Source organism: Anomaloglossus baeobatrachus, chromosome 9 (assembly GCF_048569485.1).
Source record: "Anomaloglossus baeobatrachus isolate aAnoBae1 chromosome 9, aAnoBae1.hap1, whole genome shotgun sequence".
NCBI lineage: Eukaryota > Metazoa > Chordata > Amphibia > Anura > Aromobatidae > Anomaloglossus > Anomaloglossus baeobatrachus.
In genome coordinates, this window is record NC_134361.1 from 223,013,703 (window position 1) to 223,030,915 (window position 17,213).

General features: G+C 47.6%; 1 long non-coding RNA gene across 1 annotated transcript in view; it reads right to left on the reverse strand.

Annotated features, from left to right (window-relative positions):
• Positions 1-4,894: 4,894 nt before the first annotated feature.
• LOC142250777 (uncharacterized) overlaps positions 4,895-17,213 on the reverse strand; it is a 154,743-nt gene continuing 142,424 nt past the window's right edge. The window contains exon 3 of the long non-coding RNA XR_012725266.1: positions 4,895-4,982. This is a non-coding gene — a long non-coding RNA (uncharacterized LOC142250777). The remainder of the gene's footprint in view (positions 4,983-17,213) is intronic.

Below are 17,213 nucleotides of genomic sequence, written 5' to 3' on the forward strand. Positions count from 1 at the left end.
ACAGTGATGGGAGCAGCGCAGCACAGAGGATTTCAGGATGTGTGTGTGATAAGGACAGTGATGGGAGCAGCGCAGCACAGAGGATTTCAAGATGTGTGTGTGATAAGGACAGTGATAGGAGCAGCGCAGCACAGAGGATTTCAGGATGTGTGTGTAATAAGGACAGTGATGGGAGCGGTGCAGCACAGAGGATTTCAGGATGTGTATGTGATAAGAACGTTGCAGCACAGAGGATTTCAGGATATGTATGTAATAGGACTGGCACAGTACAGAAGATTTCAGGCTGTCTGTGATGAGGACAGTGATGAGAGCAGCGCAGCACAGAGGATTTCAGGATGTGTGTGTAATAAGAACAGTGATGGGAGCAGCGCAGCACAGAGGATTTCAGGATGTGTATGTGATATGTACAGTGATAGGAGCAGCGCAGCACAGAGGATTTTAGGATGTGTATGTGATATGGACAGTGTTCGGAGCAGCGCAGCACAGAGGATTTCAGGATGCATGCGACACTAGTGAGAGGCAAGTTGTGATGAATGAATAGTGCCCAGGCTGATAATGGAGGTGCAGACTGCCCCCTACACCCCGCTCGTGACCTTTCCATATATCAGTGTCACACTTACCCCATCCTCTTCAGTCTCACAGGTACGAGCACATACGGGGGTCTCTGTATTGAGGGAACGCTGGGTCTCTCTCCGGCTCTCCTGACGCTTATGCTGCTCGCTCCTCGCTGCGGGGAACAAAGTAAAAGCCTCATAACATACAACCAAATACCAATATACACATATCTGCTTTGTCAGAGGCAGAAAACTGAGCAGTACCAAACGGGTTTGGGCTGAATAGTTGGAGCTGTGACTTATTGTTTAGTAAAATTGTGCCATTTCCAGCCACCACTAGGGGGAGCTCACTGCACACAGTAAGGCTATGTGCGCACGTTGCGTACAGTCACTGCAGAAATTTCTGCAGCGATCTGAAGAGCACATGTGCGCTTTAAATCGCTGCAGAAAATGTCCGTAGTGAAAAAAAAAAAAAGCCGATTCCATGCGCTCTGCCTGCAGCTCCTGCCATAGACAGAGCAGGGGCTGCAGGCAAAGCGCACGGAAGAAGTGACATGTCACTTCTTAGAACGCAGCACTTCGGCAGAAGCCGAAGCGCTGCACTCTAAAACGCCACGTGTGCACGGCCCCTGCACAATCTCCATAGACTGTGCAGGGGACGCAGGACGCATGCAGTTACGCTGCGCTACAAAGCGCAGCGTAACTGCATGTATTTACGCAACGTGCGCACATAGCCTTATACAGCTCTAATTAGAGCATAATACATGTTCAGCACGCTCCCCCTAGTGGTGGCTGAGGGGGACTGCACTGCCGGGTAGACCTGGAGATTTCCAAATTTCAATTTATCACCCAGGGGACCCATATATCCCAGACTGACAATACATATGAGAAACCTCATATGTGCATGCGTCCTCTGTAGGGGGAGGGGAGACACTTCTGGTGGTCATTTATTTACCCAAAGAGTTAAAGGATAGGACATGTTGAAATCCAACTGCCTGATCTTCAACTTCCCCAACATTTGGCGCCTGGGGAACGTGAATAGGCCCTTGTACATCAGATGGGGACTTCTGACCCTGACCGAGAATAACCTCCAGGGCGTCTTATCTCAGACGGTGACACTTGGCACGCACCGTGCCCTCTCCTCCTTGTGTAACAGCTTTGTGCCCATTTATTCCAGTCATTACCTTTCTCTCTCCCGATCATTAAACTGGAGGAGTAATGAGATTAATCTGCGCTCATTGTCTCACTCACCTTTGGGTTCAGAGCGGACGCTCCTGCTGCCGGTGATCGCACGGTGCCTGCGGACGCTCCTGCAGCCGGTGATCGCACGGTGCCTGCGGGTGCTCCTGCTGCCTGTGATCGTACGGTGCCTGCGGGCGCTCCTGCTGCCGGTGATCGCACGGTGCCTGTGGGCGCGCTGCTACAGCCAGGGCCGGGGGACACTGATGGGATCTTTGCTTTGCTGAGGAGTTTAATGTAAATCAGATTAATAATGAATCAAATGTTCAATATGGAAGAAAAAGTCTGAGAGTTCCATGTACACAGCACCTCCCGCTGAGCCGTGTCCCCTGTGCACAGCACCTCCCGCTGAGCCGTGTCCCCTGTGCACAGCACCTCCCGCTGAGCCGTGTCCCCTGTGCACAGCACCTCCCGCTGAGCCGTGTCCCCTGTGCACAGCACCTCCCGCTGAGCCGTGTCCCCTGTGCACAGCACCTCCCGCTGAGCCGTGTCCCCTGTGCACAGCACCTCCCGCTGAGCCGTGTCCCCTGTGCACAGCACCTCCCGCTGAGCCGTGTCCCCTGTGCACAGCACCTCCCGCTGAGCCGTGTCCCCTGTGCACAGCACCTCCCGCTGAGCCGTGTCCCCTGTGCACAGCAGCTCCCGCTGAGCCGTGTCCCCTGTGCACAGCACCTCCCGCTGAGCCGTGTCCCCTGTGCACAGCAGCTCCCGCTGAGCCGTGTCCCCTGTGCACAGCACCTCCCGCTGAGCCGTGTCCCCTGTGCACAGCAGCTCCCGCTGAGCCGTGTCCCCTGTGCACAGCAGCTCCCGCTGAGCCGTGTCCCCTGTGCACAGCACCTCCCGCTGAGCCGTGTCCCCTGTGCACAGCACCTCCCGCTGAGCCATGTCCCCTGTGCACAGCACCTCCCGCTGAGCCATGTCCCCTGTGCACAGCACCTCCCGCTGAGCCATGTCCCCTGTGCACAGCACCTCCTGCTGAGCCATGTCCCCTGTGCACAGCACCTCCCGCTGAGCCGTGTCCCCTGTGCACAGCACCTCCTGCTGAGCCATGTCCCCTGTGCACTGGACGATATCACTGCTAGAAACGCTCGCTCCATGATGAGTTGTTCTGAGCAGAAAGTGAGATAAAGGGTCACCCCGATCACTGCTGCCTGGAGCCCCCGTCTGCTCCAGGGACCTCTCCAATAAAGAGGAATCCTAACTCCTAATCTGTCCTACACCCCTACCCTCCCCTCTTCACCCCCCCCACCCTCCCCATTCATCCTCCCCTTCATCCTCCCCCTTTCCCTCCTTCATCCTCCCCCCCCCCCAATACCCTCCCCCTTAATCTCCCCCCCATTACCCTCCCCCTTAATCTCCCCCCCATTACCCTCCCCCTTCATCTTTCCCCCATTACCCTTCCCCTTCATCTTTCCCCCATTACCCTCCCCCTTAATCTCCCCCCCATTACCCTCCCCCTTCATCTTTCCCCCATTACCCTTCCCCTTCATCTTTCCCCCATTACCCTTCCCCTTCATCTTTCCCCCATTACCCTTCCCCTTCATCTTTCCCCCATTACCCTCCCCCTTCAACCTCCCCCCATTATCCTCCCCCCTTCAACCTCCCCCCATTATCCTCCCCAATTCAACCTCCCCCCATTACCCTCCCCCTTCATCTTTCCCCCATTACCCTCCCCCCTTCAACCTCCCCCCATTACCCTCCCCCCTTCAACCTCCCCCCATTACCCTCCCCCTTCATCTTTCCCCCCACTACCCTCCCCCCTTCATCTCCCCCCCATTACCCTCCCCCCCATTACCCTCCCCCCTTCATCTCCCCCCCCCCATTACCCTCCCCCCTTCATCTCCCCCCCATTACCCTCCCCCCCATTACCCTCCCCCCTTCATCTCCCCCCCATTACCCTCCCCCCCATTACCCTCCCCCCTTCATCTCCCCCCCATTACCCTCCCCCCTTCATCTCCCCCCCATTACCCTCCCCCCCATTACCCTCCCCCCTTCATCTCCCCCCCATTACCCTCCCCCCCTCATCTCCCCCCCATTACCCTCCCCCCTTCATCTCCCCCCCATTACCCTCCCCCCCATTACCCTCCCCCCTTCATCTCCCCCCCATTACCCTCCCCCCCTCATCTCCCCCCCATTACCCTCCCCCCTTTATCTCCCCCCCATTACCCTCCCCCCTTTATCTCCCCCCCATTACCCTCCCCCCTTTATCTCCCCCCCATTACCCTCCCCCCTTTATCTCCCCCCCATTACCCTCCCCCCTTTATCTCCCCCCCATTACCCTCCCCCCTTTATCTCCCCCCCATTACCCTCCCCCCTTCATCTCCCCCCCATTACCCTCCCCCCTTCATCTCCCCCCCCCATTACCCTCCCCCCTTCATCTCCCCCCCATTACCCTCCCCCCTTCATCTCCCCCCCCCCATTACCCTCCCCCCTTCATCTCCCCCCCATTACCCTCCCCCCCATTACCCTCCCCCCTTCATCTCCCCCCCATTACCCTCCCCCCTTTATCTCCCCCCCATTACCCTCCCCCCTTCATCTCCCCCCCATTACCCTCCCCCCTTCATCTCCCCCCCATTACCCTCCCCCCTTCATCTCCCCCCCATTACCCTCCCCCCTTCATCTCCCCCCCATTACCCTCCCCCCTTCATCTCCCCCCCCCATTACCCTCCCCCCTTCATCTCCCCCCCATTACCCTCCCCACAACAAGTCTGATCAGTTTATAGGTTAACAGGAATAAGTAATCCATAAGGAGCGCAGTATGTTATAGCCAAAAAGTCAGACTCGGCCTTAACCCCTAAGATGCTGCAGTTAATACTGACCACATTAGGCATCTCACCACATCTGTAATGACACAGACAATAAAATGCCTGCTTCCAAAAATGTTTTTTTGTTTGTTTTTTTAAAACGTTCACAAAAAAAAAATAATAATAAATATCATATTGACCAAATTAAATCTATCCCGAAATGGATCCTAAAGTCATTTCACAGAAATCAGGATTGAAAGCAAAAATGTCCTGAAAGTGTAAAGCTGATGAGCGGCGTGGAGACTCGTCCACAGCCGTATCCACCAGTGTATGATTACCGTGCCGCGGGTATAGGGGCAGATGTGCGCGGGAGGTGGGTCATGCTCCTCATATACGGAGAGCGCAGCAGCGCAGGAGACTGCACCTTATCCACCGACGCCATCGCCTGCAACACACAATAAAACAACAACAATAGCATTTACCAGAGGAGAATGGGAAGAGGAAATCATCACTCCCCAAAATTCCCCGGGAATGTGATAACCTGATGGGGCAGTGACACTGCAGGACCACAACTCCCAGCAGCTCCACCGCAGCCACCGCTCTCTACCGGGTACAATGTATGGAGGAAGAGGCGGAGATCAGGGAGATGCATAGAAGATATATACTCGTGTATATATATATATATATATATATATATATATATATATATATATATATATATATATATATATATATATATATATATATAATCTGCCCCGTCGCAGCTACAGCCACAAAATTCTGTACTCACACGTCTGGACCCCGAGAGCGTCACAGGCTATGTTGTGAGGTGAAATTTTAACCCCGTGCATTCCAAATTACCAATCAATTTTGCCCCTATCTACATAATGGGGAAAAAGTGAAAAGAAAAGTGTATCCGCACCGTCGCATTTACAATCACAAAATTTTGCACAGACACCTCATGTGACCCAGGGAACGTCGTAGACTATGTTTTGACAGGAAAATGTAACCCCGCGCTTTACAGTTACTCTCCAAAAAACATTCCTTCATTAAAGTAAATGGAGCCTGGAACTACAGGTTATTAGTAGGAGCTGTGAGTGGTTGCTATAGGAACAAGACATTCATAGTATAAGAAGCCTATATGTGAGGTAATAAGATGTCGGTGGGGAGACAGACAGACAGACGGGGAAAGAGACAGACGGGGAAAGAGACAGACGGGGAAAGAGACAGACGGGGAAAGAGACAGACGGGGAAAGAGACAGACGGGGAAAGAGACAGACTGGGAAAGAGACAGACTGGGAAAGAGACAGACGGGGAAAGAGACAGACGGGGAAAGAGACAGACGGGGAAAGAGACAGACGGGGAAAGAGACAGACATACATGCAGACAGGGACAGAGACAGGCAGACAGGGAAGAAGGAGACAGCCAGAGAGACAAAGATAGATGGGGAAAGACATAGACCTTGATAGAGACAGACGGGGAAAGAGACAGAGAAATAGAGACAGGCAGACAGGGAAAGAGACAGACAGGAAAAGTCACAGACAAAGAGGCGGGGAGACAGACGGGGAAAGAGACAGATGGGGAAAGAGACAGACGGGGAAAGAGACAGAGAAATAGAGACAGGCAGACAGGGAAAGAGACAGACAGCAAAAGTCACAGACAAAGAGGCGGGAAGACAGACGGGGAAAGAGACAGAGACAGACAGATAGGGAAAGAGACAGACGGAGCACATTACTTGGCCAATTTAGTTAAATCTGTGTGGAAAATCTGTGGTGTTGAAATATATGTTGTGAAATGCTTCTATTAGCTAAGGGTACCGTCACACTAAGCAATGCTTCAGCGATCCCACCAGCAATTTGACCTGGCAGGGATCGCTGGAGAGTCGCTACACGGGTCGCTGGTGAGCTGTCACACAGGCAGATCTCACCAGCAACCAGTGACCAGCCCCCAGCCAGCAGCGATGCGTGGAAGCGATGCTGCGCTTGGCAACTAAGGTAAATATTGGGTAACCAACCCGATATTTACCTTGGTTACCAGCGCACACCGCTTAGCGCTGGCTCCCTGCTCTCCTAGCCAGAGTACACATCGGGTTAATTACCCAATGTGTAGTCTGGCTATGTATGCAGGGAGCCGGCACTGACAGCGTGAGAGCGGCGGACGCTGGTAACGAAGGTAAATATCGGGTAACCAAGGAAAGAGCTTCTTGGTTACCCGATGTTTACATTGGTTACCAGCGTCTGCAGAAGCCGGCTCCTGCTGCCTGCACATTCAGTTGTTGCTGTCTCGCTGTCACACACAGCGATCTGTGCTTCACAGCGGGACAGCAACAACTAAAAAATGGTCCAGGACATTCAGCAACGAGCGGCGACCTCACAGCAGGGGCCGGGTTGTTGCTGGATGTTCGCGGGCGAAGCCGGGGAGTACAGCTAGTATATAATAAATTGGGTCAAGCGTGCAATGCAGAATGTGCTGAATATTTTTTCATAGGAATTTGGGAAAGTCATGAAATGTCCTATAAATGGCTGTTCTATTCCTAATCTAAGGCTACATTCACACCCAGCGTTTTTGCTGCGTTTTTTGAGGATACGTTTTTCAGATGCAAAAGCAGATCAGCTTTTTAAAAAACCACATCACCTGAATGGATGCAGTCCTTCAAGCTCATGGAAGTCACACAAAACCAAATTTGGGAGGGTTTCAGCTTTCAAAAGAGTAATTTATAAAACCAATGGATGAATTTAATGTCAGGTTATAATATTTTATTTACATAACATGGATAAGTGACAGAACTTCTGTCAGGGACTGTATATGCAGACACATAGCATGCATATAAAGGATCCAGCATACAAGTCCCAGGAAGGTAAATTTAACACTTAAAGGGAATCTGTCACCAGGATTTTGCTCCTCCATCTGAGAGTAGCATAATGTAAGGACAGAGACCTTGATTCCAGCGATGTGTCACTTACTGAGCTGTTTGCTGTAACTGTGATAAAATCCATGTTTTCTCTGCTGCAGATCTAGCAGTTATACAAAGCTCAGGAATATGCTGGACTACCTGACAGCACGCCAAGTAGTCCTGTAATGATAATCTACTACTGATTAATTAGTGATTTTATCAGAACTACACTAAGAAGCCCAGTAAGTGACAGATCGCTGGAATCAGGATCTCTACGTTATGCTGCTCTCAGGTTAGGTGGCAAAAACCTGCTGACAGATTACCTCTAAGTTTTAAATTTACCTTCCTGGGACTTGTTGTTCTACGCTGGATCCTTTCCTGAAGTGGCTTCTGCTCAGCTCTTATCCATGTGCATCGTCCCAAACTCTAGAGAGGATTTCCAGTTTATAGTGACCTGACTACTTATTTATTTCTATTTCATACACACACATACGTATATATTTATATATATATATATATATATATATATTGTGAGGTATCAACCGGCTGTATTACAAAGGGCCGGTATGTTTTGCAGAAGCGTGGGTGCTCTGCAATGTGAAGCTGGCTGGGACCTGTGGTTCCACAGGATTGCATTACATGCAGAGCCATGGAAGGGTGTGTGATGCTGATTACACACTCCTTACCACCTGTGGGTGTGGCTCCAGGGGTTAAAGCAATCCTGTCTCTGAACCTGGGTGGAGAGTGTCGAGGGCAGTCTAGAGGAGACTGGCTCTAGATGTCCAGTGTGTGGACTGGAAATAAGTGAGAGCAGAGCCAGGAGCTTTGGGTGTTTCAGCCTGCATGGAGGCTGATCACAAGGCTCTGATATTGAGTCTGAGGTGAGTGCAGCCAGGCCAGGGCTGTAGGGCCGAGTCTCTCCAGGAGGAGAGACAGACAGGGGTCTGCAGAGGGCCCTGGGGGCTGGAAGGAACCTTGGCTAGAGCTGTACGCTGGCAGGTGCCAGAGAGTGGGGAAGTTGCTAAACTTCTATTATGGACTTATTGTTTATGTGTGAGGGCAGTTTATGCTGAGTGTTTTTAATAAACTGCCAGAATTTCTATGAAGAGACTGTGCACGTGTGTTGCTGAAGCTACCTCACACCGCTGCAAGCGAGTGGAACCCCCACGTTGCAGGGCGCAACGTTCACAATATATATATATATTATATATATATATATATATATATATATATATATATATATATATATATATATATATATATATATATATACATACATACATACACAAACAATACACACTCACTCATACACACAATACTACACACACAATATTACACACACACACACACACACACGCACATACACACACGCTTGTACCCGTCTCTGCTCCGCTCGGCTTCTTGCTCACCAGGTTTCTCAGCTTCTCCTGTTCCCATGGAAACCAGACACAACAAATCAATCCACAGCACAGGCCTGAGAGCGCAGAGCGCATCGATCCAGGATCAGCACCAGAGACAGCTGCAGAGGTCACTGCACACACAGTGTATACAGGGGGTATATACATGAGTGACTATATAAAGGGGTATATACATCAGCGACTATATACAGGAGGTATATACATCAGTAACTATATACAGGGGATATATACATCAGTGACTATATACAGGGGATATATACATTAGTGACTATATACCAAGGGTATATACATTAGTGACTATATATGAGGTATATACATCAGTGACTAGACAGTGTATACAGGGGGTATATACATCAGTGACTATATACAGGGGGTATATACATCTGTGACTATGTACAGGGGGTATATTATCAGTGCCTATATACAGTGTATACAGAGGGTATATACATCAGTGACTATATACAGGGGGTATATACATCAGTGACTATATACAGGGGGTATATACATCAGTGACTATATACAGGGGGTATATACATCAGTGACTATATACAGTGTATATAGTGGGTTTACAGTCCCTGACATAAGTTCTGTGGCTTATCCATGTTATGTAAATAAAAGCTTATAACCTGACTTTATTCATCCATTGGTTTTATAAATTACTCTTTTGAAAGCTGAAACCCTCCCAAATTTGGTTTAGGTTATGAAAATAAAGTTGCTGCAAAGCTGAAATATTGATAATTTAATGAACACAGAAAGGTCAGATTTTGGCAAGACAAAAGTTTTGTCGCCCACAGAAAGTAATGTGAAATTCACACAAATAATTAACTTCTAATAAAAAGATATGTGGCATAACATTGGTGAAGTTGTGGAGCTATTAGAGCCATATTTAATATTTTGTGTGATTTCCATGAGCTTGAAGGACGGCATCCATGCGGCTCAACAATGATTCATACAATTTATTGATGAAGTCATCAGGAATAGCACAGAATGCATCTTACATGCCTCCTAGAGGTCATCTAGAGTCTTTGGTTTTGTCTTCTCCCAGAGTTCATCTGGAGTCTTTGGTTTTGTCTTCCAAGCTTCCTCTTTCATCCTACCCCAAACATGCTCAATGATGTTCATGTCTGGTGACTGGGCTGGCCGGTCCTTGAGCACCTTGATCTTCTTTGCCAGGAGGAACTTTGTTGTAGAGATGGATGTATGAGATCCTGCTGCAGAATGTGACCCCTTTTATGATTGGGAATGTAAGAGGTAGCTAATACTTCTTGATATTTTAGGCTATTGATATTGCCTTCCAGCTTGCAAATGTTTTGCACACCCCCATACTGAATGTAACCCCAGACCATGATGTTTCCACCACCAAACTTAACTGTTTTCTGGATCCATATGGGCTCCAGTAGGTCTCCTGCAGTATTTGGTGTAATTCAACTGAAGATTCATCAGAGAAATCCACCTTCTGCCACTTTTCCAGCGTCCATCTGTTTAGCAGGCTGTGGGACTTGGCAAATGCCACACGGTTTTTTAATTGCCTTTTGTTTAGTGCTGGCCTCTGGGCACTGATTCCACCACGGAGGCCATTTCCAGACACAATCCTACAAACTGTTCTAGTTGACACAGGGACTTGAGGTGACCAGGCCTGTTGGAGCTCTGCTGCAGTGGAAGAGGGGCTGGCTTTGGATTATCTAACCAACAAATGTACCTTCTGAGCAGTTGTCTTGCGGGGTCTGCCGGACCTGGACTTGTCAAAAACATCTCCAGTCTCTTCAAATCTTTTTTTAATTCTTTGTACTTGATGCCAAGACACATTAAAGGTGCAGCCACCTCTGCAGTGGATCTGGGCTTCAGCCTCTTGATAATCAAGGCTTTGGTCGCAGGGTGGATTTTTGGCATGTTGTCAGAGGTCAAGTTGCAGTTCAAGTGAAGGTCTGGGGTGCTGGGTTTCTTTTTCTACACACCCACAAATTAACCGATCAGTTAGTGAGCACAGGTGAGGATGTAAACTAGGATTGGGTGCATTATATGACAAGGCGACAAAACCTTTGTCTTGCCAAAATGTGACCTTTCTGTGTTCATTAAATGATCAATATTTCAGCTTTGAAGCAACTTTATTTTCATAACCTAAACCAAATTTGGGAGGGTTTCAGCTTTCAAAAGAGTAATTTATAAAACCAATGGATGAATTTAAAGTCAGGTTATAAGCTTTTATTTATATAACATGGATAAGCGACAGAACGTTTGTCAGGGACTGTATACATCAGTGACTATATACAGTGTATACAGGGAATATATACGTCAGTGACTATATACAGGGGGTCACACAATATACCGCACACACTGTTCTCCCTTTGTGGAGTGATGTATTATTTGTCTTATCCTTTCTGTCCGTTTGTGAAACTTTGACTTTTTGAGCTGAAAAATTGCAAAAAAAAAAAAAATCCTGCAAAACTTTACAAGGGAATTTTTGTGCACAATTCATGAACCGTGTGCGCCATTTTTTTTTCTGTTTCGCCATTTTGAAGAATTTAGCGTAACAAACAGTAACGAGTAGAACAAGATAAAACAAGAATTGGCAGCGGCTCGGGGCCAGTGCGTGAAGCGTGGCAGCAACACATCATCACTTCGCCGTCTGCCACGTGACCTCACGTCCGGCGTGGCCTCTCCGAGGTCGCTGCTCCACACATTGATCCGGATGTTGCGGTTCTGTTTGCCCTGTGGCTCGGCGGCGGCGCACAGATGTCCAACACATGACGTGCCGCCTGTCTGGCAAGCTGGTCCATGCTCCCCACTGTGAGGTGAGTGCGTCTACATCTTGGCAACTGCTGTTACCATGGAAACTGGAGTTCTCCATCACTTTTCGGCGTGTGACCCTTCCATGCCTGGCAGCCTCCACATTACAGCAGCTCAGCATCCAGCACTTTTCCCTCTCCCTTTTATGTCTGGCAATGATGGTGTTAACAATCCCGCAGCCAGAGGAATCAGAAATCCTGTTTGCACGTTCATACAAGCTCCGAGTGTTGCCTGCGCCACAAGACCGCGTCAGAAATAAAGCCGCCACATCGGGAGATGGGAAATTACATCCCTGTGTGATATAAACCTTTTTTTTTTTATTTTTTAATTTTCAATAATTTTTTGATTTCAAGAGGCAGCCTGCAGTGTAAAGAATGGAGGTTTCCATTAGGTTAGCATTATTAAGATGAGGTCTCTTTTGTATAGCAGGAGTACTGATACTCAGTGGTGGAAATGTCATATACTCAGTGGTGGATAGGTCATATACTCAGTGGTGGAAATGTCATATACGCAGTGGTGGATAGGTCATATACTCAGTGGTGGAAATGTCATATACTCAGTGGTGGAAATGTCATATACTCAGTGGTGGAAATGTCATATACTCAGTGGTGGAAATGTCATATACTCAGTGGTGGAAATGTCATATACTCAGTGGTGGAAATGTCATATATGCAGTGGTGGAAATGTCATATACGCAGTGGTGGAAATGTCATATACGCAGTGGTGGAAATGTTATACTCAGTGGTGGAAATGTTATACTCAGTGGTGGAAATTATGTATTCTCAGTGGTGGAAATGTCATTCTCAGTGGTGGAAATGTCATATACTCAGTAGAGAAAATATATACTAAGTAATGAAAATCTCATATACGCAGTGGTGGAAATGTCATATACGCAGTGGTGGAAATGTCATATACTCAGTGGTGGAAATGTCATATACTCAGTGGTGGAAATGTCATATACTCAGTGGTGGAAATGTCATATACTCAGTGGTGGAAATGTCATATATGCAGTGGTGTTAATGTCATATACGCAGTGGTGGAAATGTCATATACGCAGTGGTGGAAATGTCATATACGCAGTGGTGGAAATGTTATACTCAGTGGTGGAAATGTTATACTCAGTGGTGGAAATTATGTATTCTCAGTGGTGGAAATGTCATTCTCAGTGGTGGAAATGTCATATACTCAGTAGAGAAAATATATACTAAGTAATGAAAATCTCATATACGCAGTGGTGGAAATGTCATATACGCAGTGGTGGAAATGTCATATACTCAGTGGTGGAAATGTCATATACTCAGTGGTGGAAATGTCATATACTCAGTGGTGGAAATGTCATATACTCAGTGGTGGAAATGTCATAAACTCAGTGGTGGAAATGTCATAAACTCAGTGTTGGATATGTCATATACGTAGTGGTGAAAATGTCATATACGCAGTGGTGGAAATGTCATATACGCAGCGGTGGAATTGTCATATACGCAGTGGTGGAAATGTCATATACGCAGTTGTGGAATTGTCATATACGCAGTGGTGGATATGTCATATACTCAGTGGTGGAAATGTCATATACTCAGTGGTGGAAATGTCATATACTCAGTGGTGGAAATGTCATATACTCAGTGGTGGATATGTCATATACGCAGCGGTGGAAATGTCATATACGCAGTGGTGGAATTGTCATATACGCAGCGGTGGAAATGTCATATACGCAGTGGTGGAAATGTCATATACTCAGTGGTGGATATGTCATATACTCAGTGGTGGAAATGTCATATACTCAGTAGAGAAAATATATACTAAGTAATGAAAATCTCATATACGCAGTGGTGGAAATGTCATAAACTCAGTGGTGGAAATGTCATAAACTCAGTGTTGGATATGTCATATACGTAGTGGTGAAAATGTCATATACTCAGTGGTGGAATTGTCATATACGCAGTGGTAGATATGTCATATACTCAGTGGTGGAATTGTCATATACCCAGCAGTGGAAATGTCATATACGCAGTGGTGGAATTGTCATATACGCAGCAGTGGAAATGTCATATACGCAGCGGTGGAATTGTCATATACGCAGTGGTGGAAATGTCATATACGCAGTGGTGGAATTGTCATATACGCAGTGGTGGATATGTCATATACTCAGTGGTGGAAATGTCATATACTCAGTGGTGGAAATGTCATATACTCAGTGGTGGAAATGTCATATACTCAGTGGTGGATATGTCATATACGCAGCGGTGGATATGTCATATACGCAGCGGTGGAAATGTCATATACGCAGTGGTGGAAATGTCATATACGCAGTGGTGGAAATGTCATATACTCAGTGGTGGAATTGTCATATACTCAGTGGTGGAAATGTCATATACTCAGTAGAGAAAATATATACTAAGTAATGAAAATCTCATATACGCAGTGGTGGAAATGTCATATACGCAGTGGTGGAAATGTCATATACTCAGTGGTGGAAATGTCATATACTCAGTGGTGGAAATGTCATATACGCAGTGGTGGAAATGTCATAAACTCAGTGGTGGAAATGTCATATACTCAGTGTTGGATATGTCATATACGTAGTGGTGAAAATGTCATATACTCAGTGGTGGAATTGTCATATACGCAGTGGTAGATATGTCATATACTCAGTGGTGGAATTGTCATATACGCAGTGGTGGATATGTCATATACGCAGTGGTGGATATGTCATATACGCAGTGGTGGAAATGTCATATACGCAGTGGTGGAAATGTCATATACGCAGTGGTGGAAATGTCATATACGCAGTGGTGGATATGTCATATACGCAGTGGTGGAAATGTCATATACGCAGCGGTGGAAATGTCATATACGCAGCGGTGGAAATTTCATATAATCAGTGGTGGAAATGGTGTATTCTCAGTGGTGGACATGTCATATACGCAGTGGTGGAAAGGTCATATACGCAGTGGTGGAAATGTCATATACGCAGTGGTGGAAATGTCATATACGCAGCGGTGGAAATGTCATATACTCAGTGGTGGAAATGTCATATACTCAGTGGTGGAAATGTCATATACGCAGTGGTGGAAATGTCATATACTCAGTGGTGGAAATGTCATATACTCAGTGGTGGATATGTCATATATGCAGTGGTGGAAATGTCATATACGCAGCGGTGGAAATGTCATATACGCAGCGGTGGAAATGTCATATACGCAGCGGTGGAATTGTCATATACGCAGTGGTGGATATGTCATATACGCAGTGGTGGATATGTCATATACGCAGTGGTGGAAATGTCATATACGCAGTGGTGGAAATGTCATATACTCAGTGGTGGAAATGTCATATACGCAGCGGTGGAAATGTCATATACGCAGCGGTGGAAATGTCATATACGCAGCGGTGGAAATTTCATATAATCAGTGGTGGAAATGGTGTATTCTCAGTGGTGGACATGTCATATACGCAGTGGTGGAAATGTCATATACGCAGTGGTGGAAATGTCATATACGCAGTGGTGGAAATGTCATATACGCAGTGGTGGAAATGTCATATACGCAGCGGTGGAAATGTCATATACTCAGTGGTGGAAATGTCATATACTCAGTGGTGGAAATGTCATATACGCAGTGGTGGAATTGTCATATACGCAGTGGTGGAAATGTCATATACGCAGTGGTGGAAATGTCATATACTCAGTGGTGGAAATGTCATATACTCAGTGGTGGATATGTCATATATGCAGTGGTGGAAATGTCATATACGCAGCGGTGGAAATGTCATATACGCAGCGGTGGAAATGTCATATACGCAGTGGTGGAAATGTCATATACTCAGTGGTGGAAATGTCATATACGCAGCGGTGGAAATGTCATATACGCAGCGGTGGAAATTTCATATAATCAGTGGTGGAAATGGTGTATTCTCAGTGGTGGACATGTCATATACGCAGTGGTGGAAATGTCATATACGCAGTGGTGGAACTGTCATATATGCAGCGGTGGAAATGTCATATACTCAGTGGTGGAAATGTCATATACTCAGTGGTGGAAATGTCATATACGCAGTGGTGGAATTGTCATATACGCAGTGGTGGAAATGTCATACGCAGTGGTGGAAATGTCATATACTCAGTGGTGGATATGTCATATATGCAGTGGTGGAAATGTCATATACGCAGTGGTGGAAATGTCATATACGCAGTGGTGGAAATGTCATATACGCAGTGGTGGAAATGTCATATACTCAGTGGTGGAAATGTCATATACGCAGTGGTGGAAATGTCATATACTCAGTGGTCCTCTTCTGTCTGTGTCACCAGTGGGGCCCATATACTGCTCTTACACAGGGGCCCTCTTCTGTCTGTGTCACCAGTGGGGTCCATATACTGCTCTTACACAGGGGCCCTCTTCTGTCTGTGTCACCAGTGGGGCCCATATACTGCTCTTACACAGGGGTCCTCTTCTGTCTGTGTCACCAGTGGGGTCCATATACTGTTCTTACACAGTGGTCCTCTTCTGTCTGTGTCACCAGTGGGGTCCATATACTGCTCTTACACAGGGGCCCTCTTCTGTCTGTGTCACCAGTGGGGTCCATATACTGCTCTTACACAGGGGTCCTCTTCTGTCTGTGTCACCAGTGGGGCCCATATACTGCTCTTACACAGGGGCCCTCTTCTGTTTGTGTCACCAGTGGGGTCCATATACTGCTCTTACACAGGGGTCCTCTTCTGTCTGTGTCACCAGTGGGGCCCATATACTGTTCTTACACAGGGGCCCTCTTCTGTCTGTGTCACCAGTGGGGTCCATATACTGCTCTTACACAGGGGCCCTCTTCTGTCTTTGTCACCAGTGGGGTCCATATACTGCTCTTACAGAGGGGTCCTCTTCTGTCTGTGTCACCAGTGGGGCCCATATACTGCTCTTACACAGGGGTCCTCTTCTGTCTGTGTCACCAGTGGGGTCCATATACTGTTCTTACACAGGGGCCTCTTCTGTCTGTGTCACCAGTGGGGCCCATATACTGCTCTTACACAGGGGCCCTCTTCTGTCTGTGTCACCAGTGGTGCCCATATACTGCTCTTACACAGGGGTCCTCTTCTGTCTGTGTCACCAGTGGTGCCCATATACTGCTCTTACACAGGGGTCCTCTTCTGTCTGTGTCACCAGTGGGGCCCATATACTGCTCTTACACAGGGGCCCTCTTCTGTCTGTGTCACCAGTGGGGCCCATATACTGCTCTTACACAGGGGTCCTCTTCTGTCTGTGTCACCAGTGGTGCCCATATACTGCTCTTACACAGGGGTCCTCTTCTGTCTGTGTCACCAGTGGGGCCCATATACTGCTCTTACACAGGGGCCCTCTTCTGTCTGTGTCACCAGTGGGGCCCATATACTGCTCTTACACAGGGGTCCTCTCCTGTCTGTGTCACCAGTGGGGCCCATATACTGCTCTTACACAGGGGTCCTCTTCTGTCTGTGTCACCAGTGGGGTCCATATACTGCTCTTACACAGGGGTCCTCTTCTGTCTGTGTCACCAGTGGGGCCCATATACTGCTCTTACACAGGGGCCCTCTTCTGTCTGTGTCACC